Source organism: Cavia porcellus, unplaced genomic scaffold (assembly GCF_034190915.1).
Source record: "Cavia porcellus strain 051 isolate PalLab524CR breed Dunkin Hartley unplaced genomic scaffold, mCavPor4.1 scaffold_5, whole genome shotgun sequence".
Taxonomy (NCBI): Eukaryota; Metazoa; Chordata; class Mammalia; order Rodentia; family Caviidae; genus Cavia; species Cavia porcellus.
Genome location: NW_026947488.1, coordinates 89,377,869 through 89,387,549, shown reverse-complemented (window position 1 = coordinate 89,387,549; position 9,681 = coordinate 89,377,869). Strand labels below are relative to the sequence as shown.

The following is a 9,681-nucleotide window of genomic DNA, read 5'->3' as shown; positions in this document are numbered from 1 at the left end:
CTGGCAGCCACTCACCAGAAGGAGAGAGATTGCTTGGTTTCCCACTGCACCAGGTCCCAGTATGGCACAGGTCCCAGTGAATGCCAGTGGCTCCCATTCTGGGCAGCTGCAGCCTGCCACATTCACAGCTGCTCAGGTATGGGGTGTTGCCTGCTTTCCCAGAGCTCCAGGTGTCAGCGTGGCCTGGGTCCCAGTAAACACCGGTGGCTCCCTATCTGGGCTACCGCAGCCTGCCCAACTCACAGCTGCTCAACAGGTGGGGAGGGGTTGCTTGGCTTCCCAGTCCTCCAGGGGTGCTTGGTTTCCCGGCACTCCAGGTCCCAGCATTGCTTGGGTCCCAGTAAACATCAGTTGCTTCCATTCTGGGCCACCAAAGCCACTGTGGGGGAGGAGTTGCTTGGATTCTTGGCTTTCCAGGTCCTGCATGGCTCAGGTCCTAGTAAATAGCTGCTCACCAGGAGGGGAGGGGTTGCTTGGTTTCCCAGCACCCAGGTCCCAATGTGGTATGGGTCCCAGTAAATTCTGGGGAGAAGGGTTGTTTCAAGATAGTTCTTTCTAATGAATTGACCATTTCACTGCCCAAGTTCTGAAATGGCCAACAGACCATAGAAAGTCTCCTGCTTGAAACCAACAGCATCAGAAAGCTGCTAGCCTTGAATCAGGGCCAGAATTCACTTTGAATTTAAGTTTAAAAGTTACCACTTTTTATTATTATCTAGTTCTATTAATTTCAGTTAATGAGAAAGATGGTGAAGTGGTGAGAAGCAGTGAAAGAGCCTCTTCGAGGATTGGTGTTTGGAGGCTGGAACATGGCTGGAACACAGCAACATGATGAAGAGAAGGAAGTTTAGTGGATCCCCAGAATCTACAAAGGAGCTGAAGCAAAAATTGCAGCCCATGAGGACAGCAAAGAGAGACTTCAGTAGAGAAGAAGGTGGCAGATAGTACTTTCTCCCTGAGCCCAGACTCACTGCACAAGAGTGGTGGCTCAGACCTACACAGTCATGGCAACTACTGATAACCTTAGGGGCCTCCATGGAGAAATGGAACACTGAAACAATACGGTGGATACAGAGGACTGTAGTGGCTAGAAAGTTATTCAGGTTCAGGCATTTCTCAGGATAGGGTGATTGGCCAGTAGCCATCTTGGAGAGGGACCAAGTGAGTTCACAACTCAGAATGGCCTTGAGCTGGCTCCATCTAGCAGTTCCCAGTGAAGGTGCTGAGTTCAAGTAAGCAGAGAGCTGAGTTCAAACCAGCAACAGGTACAGAGTGTTACAAGCTGATCAGATTACATTCCAGCCTCACAGTCATAAACCAACCTGAACCTGAGTGGAACTAAAGCTGTAGGATTTCTGGGATTTTCCGCTGTTCCAGTGAAAAGTTACAGAGTTGAAAATTTACTGGCTTATAGGGATTAATTAACTCAAATCTAGACTCTGTCTCCCATGTTGTTTACCAGTGACTGTAGTGATAGGACTTGAAGTAGAATTTTGTTATTTTCTTTTTGTTTCTCTTTTGTTTTTCTTTTCTTGTTTTTCTGGTTTGTATGTCAGTTTAGTATGAACATTGTTTCTAGTTTTCTGTTCTTATTTTTATTTTTCTCTCATTCTCTCCTGTCTTCTTAGCAAGTTTCCCAAAGTTTATATAATCTTCCACTGTCATTCAGTCTTGTTTCTAATTTCTTTCTCTTATTTTATGTCTCTATTTTTTTTTCACTGTACACCCTTTTAAACTTTCTCCTCTGTGTGAAAAATCACAGGGGAAGAAACAAAGCAGAATGAAACTCCAGGAAAAAATAAAGTTAGAAATAATTTCACAGACAGCTTCAGAGACTATAATGAAAGACATGGCTAGAGACTAGAGTACAGATACAGATAAAAATAAAGAAGTGTAGGAAAATGTTTGAAATCCATGATGACCCAACGTGGGAAAGAAACAGAAGCCATGAAACAGACTCAAAGAGATATCCTGGAGATTAAAAATTCTATTGAAAATATATGTATCAGAATGAGTCAGTATGAGATCAGAGGATCAGTTATAGAAGAAAGAATGACATTTAGCAATCATGAAAAGATGATTTCTTAAAGATAGCAAAGGCCCATGAAAAAAATCCAAGAGCTATTAGATAATGTAAAGAAGAACCACATAATATTGAATGGAATCAATTTAAAAGGTGGGAGATAGCACAAATGATATTAAAAAAAAAAAAAAAAAACTTTTCACAGAAGTATTGGTAGAAAATTTCCCAAAGAGGAAAAAGAATTTAACATACAGATAAGTGAGGCATACCAAATATTATTACTCATGACCAAAACAAAAAAACCTACAGAGGCATATGATAGTCAAGATTGCAGAAATTCAGTGCAAGAACAGAATATTAAAGAAAGCTAGATAAACAAACCACACATAAATAAAAGTGAATCAGAAACACACTAGACATCTAAACATGAACCCTCAGGTCAAAAGAGTTTGAGGCATTTCAATCCCTAAAGCAGAACAATCACCAACCCAATCAGCAAAAATTATAACAATGAATAAAATTGGTAGAGTTGTACTAGTTTACAGAAATTGGTAGAATGAGTAGGCAAATATGAAAACAATGACTTGAGAAACTGAAAAACAATAAAAGGAAAAAAAGATTTAGGAGAACTTGTTTCTTTGTGTGCCACAAAGAGTTCGGCAGAAGTTTTTGAATGGTATGGAAAACTGCACTAAAATGTGTAGGAAATTGTTAACAGTTATAAGAAATAGCTTATTAAATACTAAACTATTGACATTGGCCTTGAATGAAAGAACGCAGAGTCAAATGTATTATAACAAAATGCATGTGTTGAGGAGGCTGAAGAGAGCAAATATTTGAGGGACAGAATCTAGCCATAATTACCAAATGACAGAGCTTATGAAGTATGCTCAAATCTTTGCAACATCTATGGCAAAATTTAATTGAAATAAAAGGAAGGATTGATTTTGGAAAGTGCCAAAGTACAAGGACACAAAGCAGGATGAGATTGCACACAGGAAGGATTTGAAAGCTGAGCAGTACAGACATGGTGAAGTAGAAATATTTCAATAGAAAATTGATGTGAACGCAGTTTTAAAAGTATAGCACTGAGAGAGTAAGGAATGTATCAATACTATTCTGAAAAAAGATTAATTCAGAGTACTTGAAAGTCTATTATCAAATATTTATGACATTTCTGATGATAACTCATGTATTGTAGAGGTAAAAGACAATTATATCTGATACTATTAAATGTGTTTGAGACAAAGTAGAGTAGGAAAGTTGTAGAGTCTTATTGTGGGTTGTATTTTCAAAGGGTGTTCAAATAGATCTTGGGCGAGAGACATTTGAAGAAAGATTTGAGCAGGAGAGAACTACCAATACCAATATGTGGAGGAACATATTCTCAGACTGTAGGATTCTGAAATATTTTCATTCTAAAATCAGCAACAAGGCAAGGATGTCCATTAATGCCAATCTTTCTCATTATAGTTCTGGATACATGAGCCAGAGCAATTAGATAAGAGAAAAAAATAAAGAAACTAAAGATACAAAAGGAAGAAATTATTGTTATTTATGGATGATTCTCTGCAGAGAAGACCTGAAAAATTCCACCAAAAGACTTATACATTTAATAGTCAAATACAGTAGTATAACTAGATGTGAAGTCAACACTCAAAAATCAATAATTAGCATTGTTGTATACAAATGAACTCAATGAAAGGAAACACAATTGCTCTCATAATGGCATCCAGAAAAATGAAATACCTAGGAATCAATATGATAAAAGACAGAAAAGACTTTTCCTTCGAAAACTGCAACACTTTGAAAAAGGAGATTGAAGACAATATCAGAAAATGGCAGAATATTCCTAACTGTTGGGTAGATAGAAACAACTCTATACATATGTAACTGCTTGACTTTCAACAAACAGTCCAAACACCTTCACTGGAAGAAACATAGCATCTTTAATAAATGGTGCTACAAAAAACATCCATATGCCAAAGTTTAAAATTAGCCCCATATCTTTCTGCATGCACTAAATTAAAATTGAAATGAATCAAAGATGTAAAGATTAAAACAGAAACACTATCCTGGAAAATAGAAAAGTGAAAACTATTGAAGACATTGGTGTAGGGAAAGGCTTCATGAAAGATACCCTTATTACACAAGAATTATCACAAAGAATCAACATTTGGGATCTCATCTCATTAAAATGTTTTTGCACAGCAAGAGAAACTACCAATACAGGGAAGAGAAAATTCACAATATGGGAACGTATTTTTGCCAGCTGTTCCTCAGAAAAAGAACTAATACCTAAAATATACAAAGAACTAATCACAAAATCAGACTCCTTAAATTTAAAGACTCAGTCCAAAAATGGATATCTGTGATGAATAGGCACTTCTCAGATGAAGAAGTAGAAATGAGAAATGAAAACATGGAAAAGTGCTCAACATCACTGGTCATTCAAGCGATGCAAATTAAACAACACTGAGCTTTTATCTGTTTCCAGAAAGCATGATTGTTTTCAAGAAATCAACCAATAACAAATACCTATGAGGTTGTGCGTTAAAAGAAAGTGTTTTCCACTGTTGGTAAGAATGTAGATTGGTGCAACCACTGTGGAAATCATTGTGCGGACTCCTCAAAAACTAGAACTAGAGGTACCATTCAACTCTACTATTTTGCTGCTTGATATCTTTTCAACAGATTTAAAAGTGTCATAGCACAGCAATATATGCCCACACATATTTAGAGCAGCACAATTTATAACAGCTATTTTGGAAATGGTCCACATGTCCATCAACAAATGAATAGGTAAAGAATATGTGGTGATTTTTACCCAATGGATTACTACTCTGTTGTAAAGAACAGTAAGTTTGAATCATTTCTAGCTAAATGGATGCACTTTGAGAACACTCTTAAGTGAAAATAAATCATACTTATGCGTAAATGTGACACAGTTTTACTGATGTGAAGAATGAAAGTGTATACCAAAAAGCATAATATATGCTTGTAATTGGGAAGAAAAGTTTCAAGTGAGCAGAGGTACAAGATTGGAGAGGAAAGAAAGGACAATAAAAAGAACACAAGGAAAAAATGGAAACAAAGCTTTTGTAAATAAAATGGGAATTGGGGTTAGAAAAGGGGAAGAGAATGAGAAACAAGGAGAAGGCAAGATATACCATGTCCAAGTACAAACACCCTGTGATGAATGTTATCACTATGAATATCTGCAATGTACCAACAGAATAAAAAGAGAAACAGATTATCTAATGTGATTTTTGTACTTAAAGTTAAAAGCCAATCAGTATGCATGTACTGAGTTACTTGGAAATTATAATTAAAAACCTTTAAAATAGTCTGTTTCTACAACTTTGTGGTGAGTTTATATATACGCCTAATGGCATTCTGTTGATTTTTCTTTTGAAAGACTTAAAGTTATATGAAAAAAAAAAAAAAAAAAAAACATAACTTGAAGATGTTCTGAGACCCGCCGTGGCTGTGATGGGAGTTATTTTCAGATCTATTTCTCATATTGGGAATAGAACTACTTTCCCTCATTGTTCTGGGCATCTCACCCACTAAACCATTCATTTTCTCTGAGGACACAAGCAAGTAGCACAATTTGTTTCTCCTAGATGCCTAGCTGTTTTTGAAATGTGAGGAAGCTCATGGTAAATGGGAAGAATGCTAGAAATAAATAAGAAAACAGTGGGGCAGCAAAAATATATCTTTTATGATGTTTTCTCTCATTCATTTATGTGGAAGCAGTCTTTTACCACAGATACAGGTGGCAAGAAACAAGACAGATAACCAGAATGAAACATTTCTGAGAAAATTTAGCATCTAAGTAATTTCATCATCAAGACCAAAAGATACTTGTGCAAACCATTTCAAAAAGTGAAAATTAAATATTATTTTACAGAGAACAGTGATTGATTTACTTATAGTCTTCAGAATATTATAATTTTAAATTTCATTATGATCATCTTTTTGTAATATATATGTATATATATGCAAACACATATATCTGCAATTTGTATAAGTCAGACATTAGGGATGAAGGGAAAATTAAGATTTTATGCACTTTATAATTGTTTGCTTCACCTCAATAAAGTTGTATTTAAAATGTAGCTTTATTACTTGATGGGAAAAATTTTATTGGTATTTTCCAAAGAAATACTTTCTTCTTACTCAAAGTAATTGAAACAAGATAAATGATCAAAAAAAGATCAAAAAATTTATAAGCAGAAGTATTAAATGGAATTGCTTAATCTAATTGAAGAGTTCATAACAAGTTATATTTTCCAAAGATGGTTACAACCTTGTTTCTCATTGTACACACTTACAAAGTGATCCCCCTACTTCTTTCCTTGAATATGGACTCATCATAGTAAATGGCTTCTAATAAATGTCATTCAGCGGAATATATACACCATGCTTTTGAGGCGAGGTTGCAAAGACTAAAGCGTCCACCTGGTTAACGACTGGTGGGATAATGCCCCCCTAATAATCACAGAGGCAATCTGTATTAAAAAGAACTGTGCGTTAGTTACTTTTCCTGTCCCTGGATACAATACACATTTTACATTCACAATTTAAAGAAGATGAGGCTTAATTTGGATCATAATTTCAGTTCACGGTGCTGACTCTGACACGGAAGTCTCACGGTGGAATAGTGTGGTAAACTGCTTAGTTCATGTCAGGCAAGGATCAGAGCAGAGCAATAGTGCCAGGCAGGAATGAGTGACAGACCAGACACAGAGCAAAGGCCATTTCTTCATGACTAACTAAGATGCATTTGTAAGTGTGATCTGTTAATACATATAGTATATTTCAAAGCAAATAAAGTTGAAACTCCACCCCAAACATGGCAGAAGTCATGCTGTCACACAGAATTAACACAACTAGTTTTTAGCAGCAATATTGTCTGATTATTTTCTGATAAACAGTTTTAACTACCAGATAGCTCAGTACGTGAGTTCTGATTATTATAATCTACAGCCTCCAAGCCTCCAACAACCTGGGAAACCAAAAGGCAATGTTCCCATGAAGGCTGAAAAATTGAAAACAAAAGCAAAATTGAATATCGTCACTCTTTTAAATCACTGTAATTTGGAGTTTTTAGTTTGTTGTACATTTAGTAATAGAATAAAAGAACAAATTAAATTGAACTCATGCTTTCATACAAGGTTAGTCTTACTGGTTATACTAGTAATAAAGAAAATACTGTCAAAATAGAAATACTTCAAATTTTGGTTGTCTCTGATTACTCAGTCCTGATATTCGTTAATATCCAGCTACAATTCAAGGTCTCCAGAGCCCCTGTGTAAGCTTGCAACACATATATAACTAGTTAGCATAAACGACTTGATAATTTTTAAATTTTTTTTATTTTAAAGAGATTAAGACAAAAGAGGAAATCACAAAGCAGATCAAAACAAAACAGTGTAAGCAACACAGTATTTCACCACAAGACAACCTGTAATTAAAAGTAACTACCCTAATGTTTCTTTCTTTGAAACAATTGCGCATACCTTCATATACAATAGTATCAAACATAACAAAATAAAAATAAATAAAACCATTAAAGAAAATGAAAGTATTACAGGGCATTCAGAACCAAATAAGAGAATGAACAATGGCTACTATATTATCTCACTTTCCATAGAAAATTTGTTTACACTCTCATACATAATATAATCAAATAAGACACAATATAATAGAACCAGTGGAAATAGGAGAACAAAGCATTATAAGATGATATCCAGAGTAAGATGATATTAAATTAGCACTGACAATTATAATGTCTTGTTTTCTTCAAAATAGCTGTTCATAATATCACAGATAATGAAATCAAACAAACCAGGATAAAACCATCCCACCTAGTGAATGGAAACATTTTGAGGCTACAAAACAATGTGTTGGGGAATCATGATTGCCATAAACTCTTATGTATTCTTACCATTTCTTACACTAGGGAAACTATACAGTATATAAACATGCGAGTTTGATTTATTTCACTTATGCGTATGGTCTCAAGTTGCATCCATTTATCCATAAATACCTCAATGTTATCATTCTTTATAGATGAGTAGTACTCCATTGCATAAAAATACGACAACTTTTTTTTTAATCCATTCCTCAGTTGATGTCACTTAGGTGTTTCCAAGATATGGCTATTACAAATTGTGCTACTATAAACATGGGCGCACATATATCACTGTGGTATGATGTTTTCAGTTCTTCTGGGAATATGCCTAGAAGTGGAATAGCTGGAACAAATGGGACTTCCAATCCCAGCTTTTTGAGAAATCTCCAGGCTGACCTCCACAATGGTTTCACAAGTCTACATTCTCACCAACAGTGTAGGAGAGTTCCTTTTTCCCCACAGCCACTCCAGCATTTTTTGTTGGTAGTTTGCTTGATCCTGGCCATTCTTTCAGGAGTGAGGTGAAATCTCAGTGTTGTTTTAATTTGCAACTTTCTAATGACTAATGATGATGAACATTTTTTCATGTATTTATTTGCCATTTTCATTTCTTCATCTGAGAACTGTGTGTTCATCTCACATGCCCATATTTGGATTGGGTTTTTGAATTTTGGGAGTCTGATTTTTTTAATTCTTTATATGTTTTAGACAGAAGTCCTTTGTCTGCTGGACAGTTCATTAAGATTTTTCCCAGTTTCTGGGTTTTCTTTTCACTATGCTAGAGATTTTTTTTTGATGTGTAGAAAATTTTTCATAAGACCTGATGCCAGTTATTGATTCTGGGAAGTATTTCCCATGCAATTTGATTCCTGTTTATGAATTCTCTATCTACTCCTATGTCTTCAAGATTTTTGCCTAATTTGTCTTCCCACACATTTAATGTTTCTGTTTTAATATTCAGATCTTTGATCCATTTATATTTTATTTTAGTATGTGGTGAAAGGCATGGATCTAGTTTTAGGTTTCAGCATGTGGAGTGCCAGTTTTTCCAGCACCATTTATTAAAGAGATTGTTCTTCTTCCAGTGAATCTGTTTGGCAACTTTATCAAAGATAAGGTGGTTGAGTATGTTTGTAGTTGTTGTTGTATCTTCTAATCTATTCCATTTATCTTCAGATCTGTTTTTATTCCAGCATCATGTTGATTTTATTACAGTAGCTTTATAGTATAACTTCAAGTCAGGGATTGTGATGCCTCCTGCCTTTCCTTTGCTGCTTAGAATTCTCTTTGCCATTTTAGGTCTCTTCTGATATGAATGCATTTTAGGAGTGATTTCTCTAGATCTCTGAGGTTTGTTGATGGTATTTTCATTGAGATTACATTGAATATGTATAACAGTTTTGAGAGAATGTCCATTTTCACAATAATTATTCTTCCCATCCATGAACAAGGGCTGTCTTTCCATTTCCTGAGATCCTCTTCTATTTCCTTTTCAAGGCATTGTAACTTTCTCTGCATAGAATTTTGCTACTTTTGTGAGATTAATTCCTAAGTATTTCATTTTTTTGGATGCTAGTGTCAAGGGTATGGCTTCTATTACTTCTCTCTCTGATTTTGTTGGTAGTGTATAGGTATGAAATTGAAACTTGAGTATTGATTTTGTATCTGGCTACAATACTGAATTTATTTACTATATCTAGGTATTATATCTAGGAGTCTTTCAATGGAGTTTTGGGGT

General features: G+C 35.2%; 1 pseudogene; it reads right to left on the bottom strand.

The window, feature by feature from the left end:
• Nucleotides 1–543: 543 nt before the first annotated feature.
• Nucleotides 544–668, bottom strand: LOC111756736 (small nucleolar RNA SNORA2/SNORA34 family; annotated as a pseudogene).
• Between the last annotated feature and the right edge of the window lie 9,013 nt (nt 669–9,681).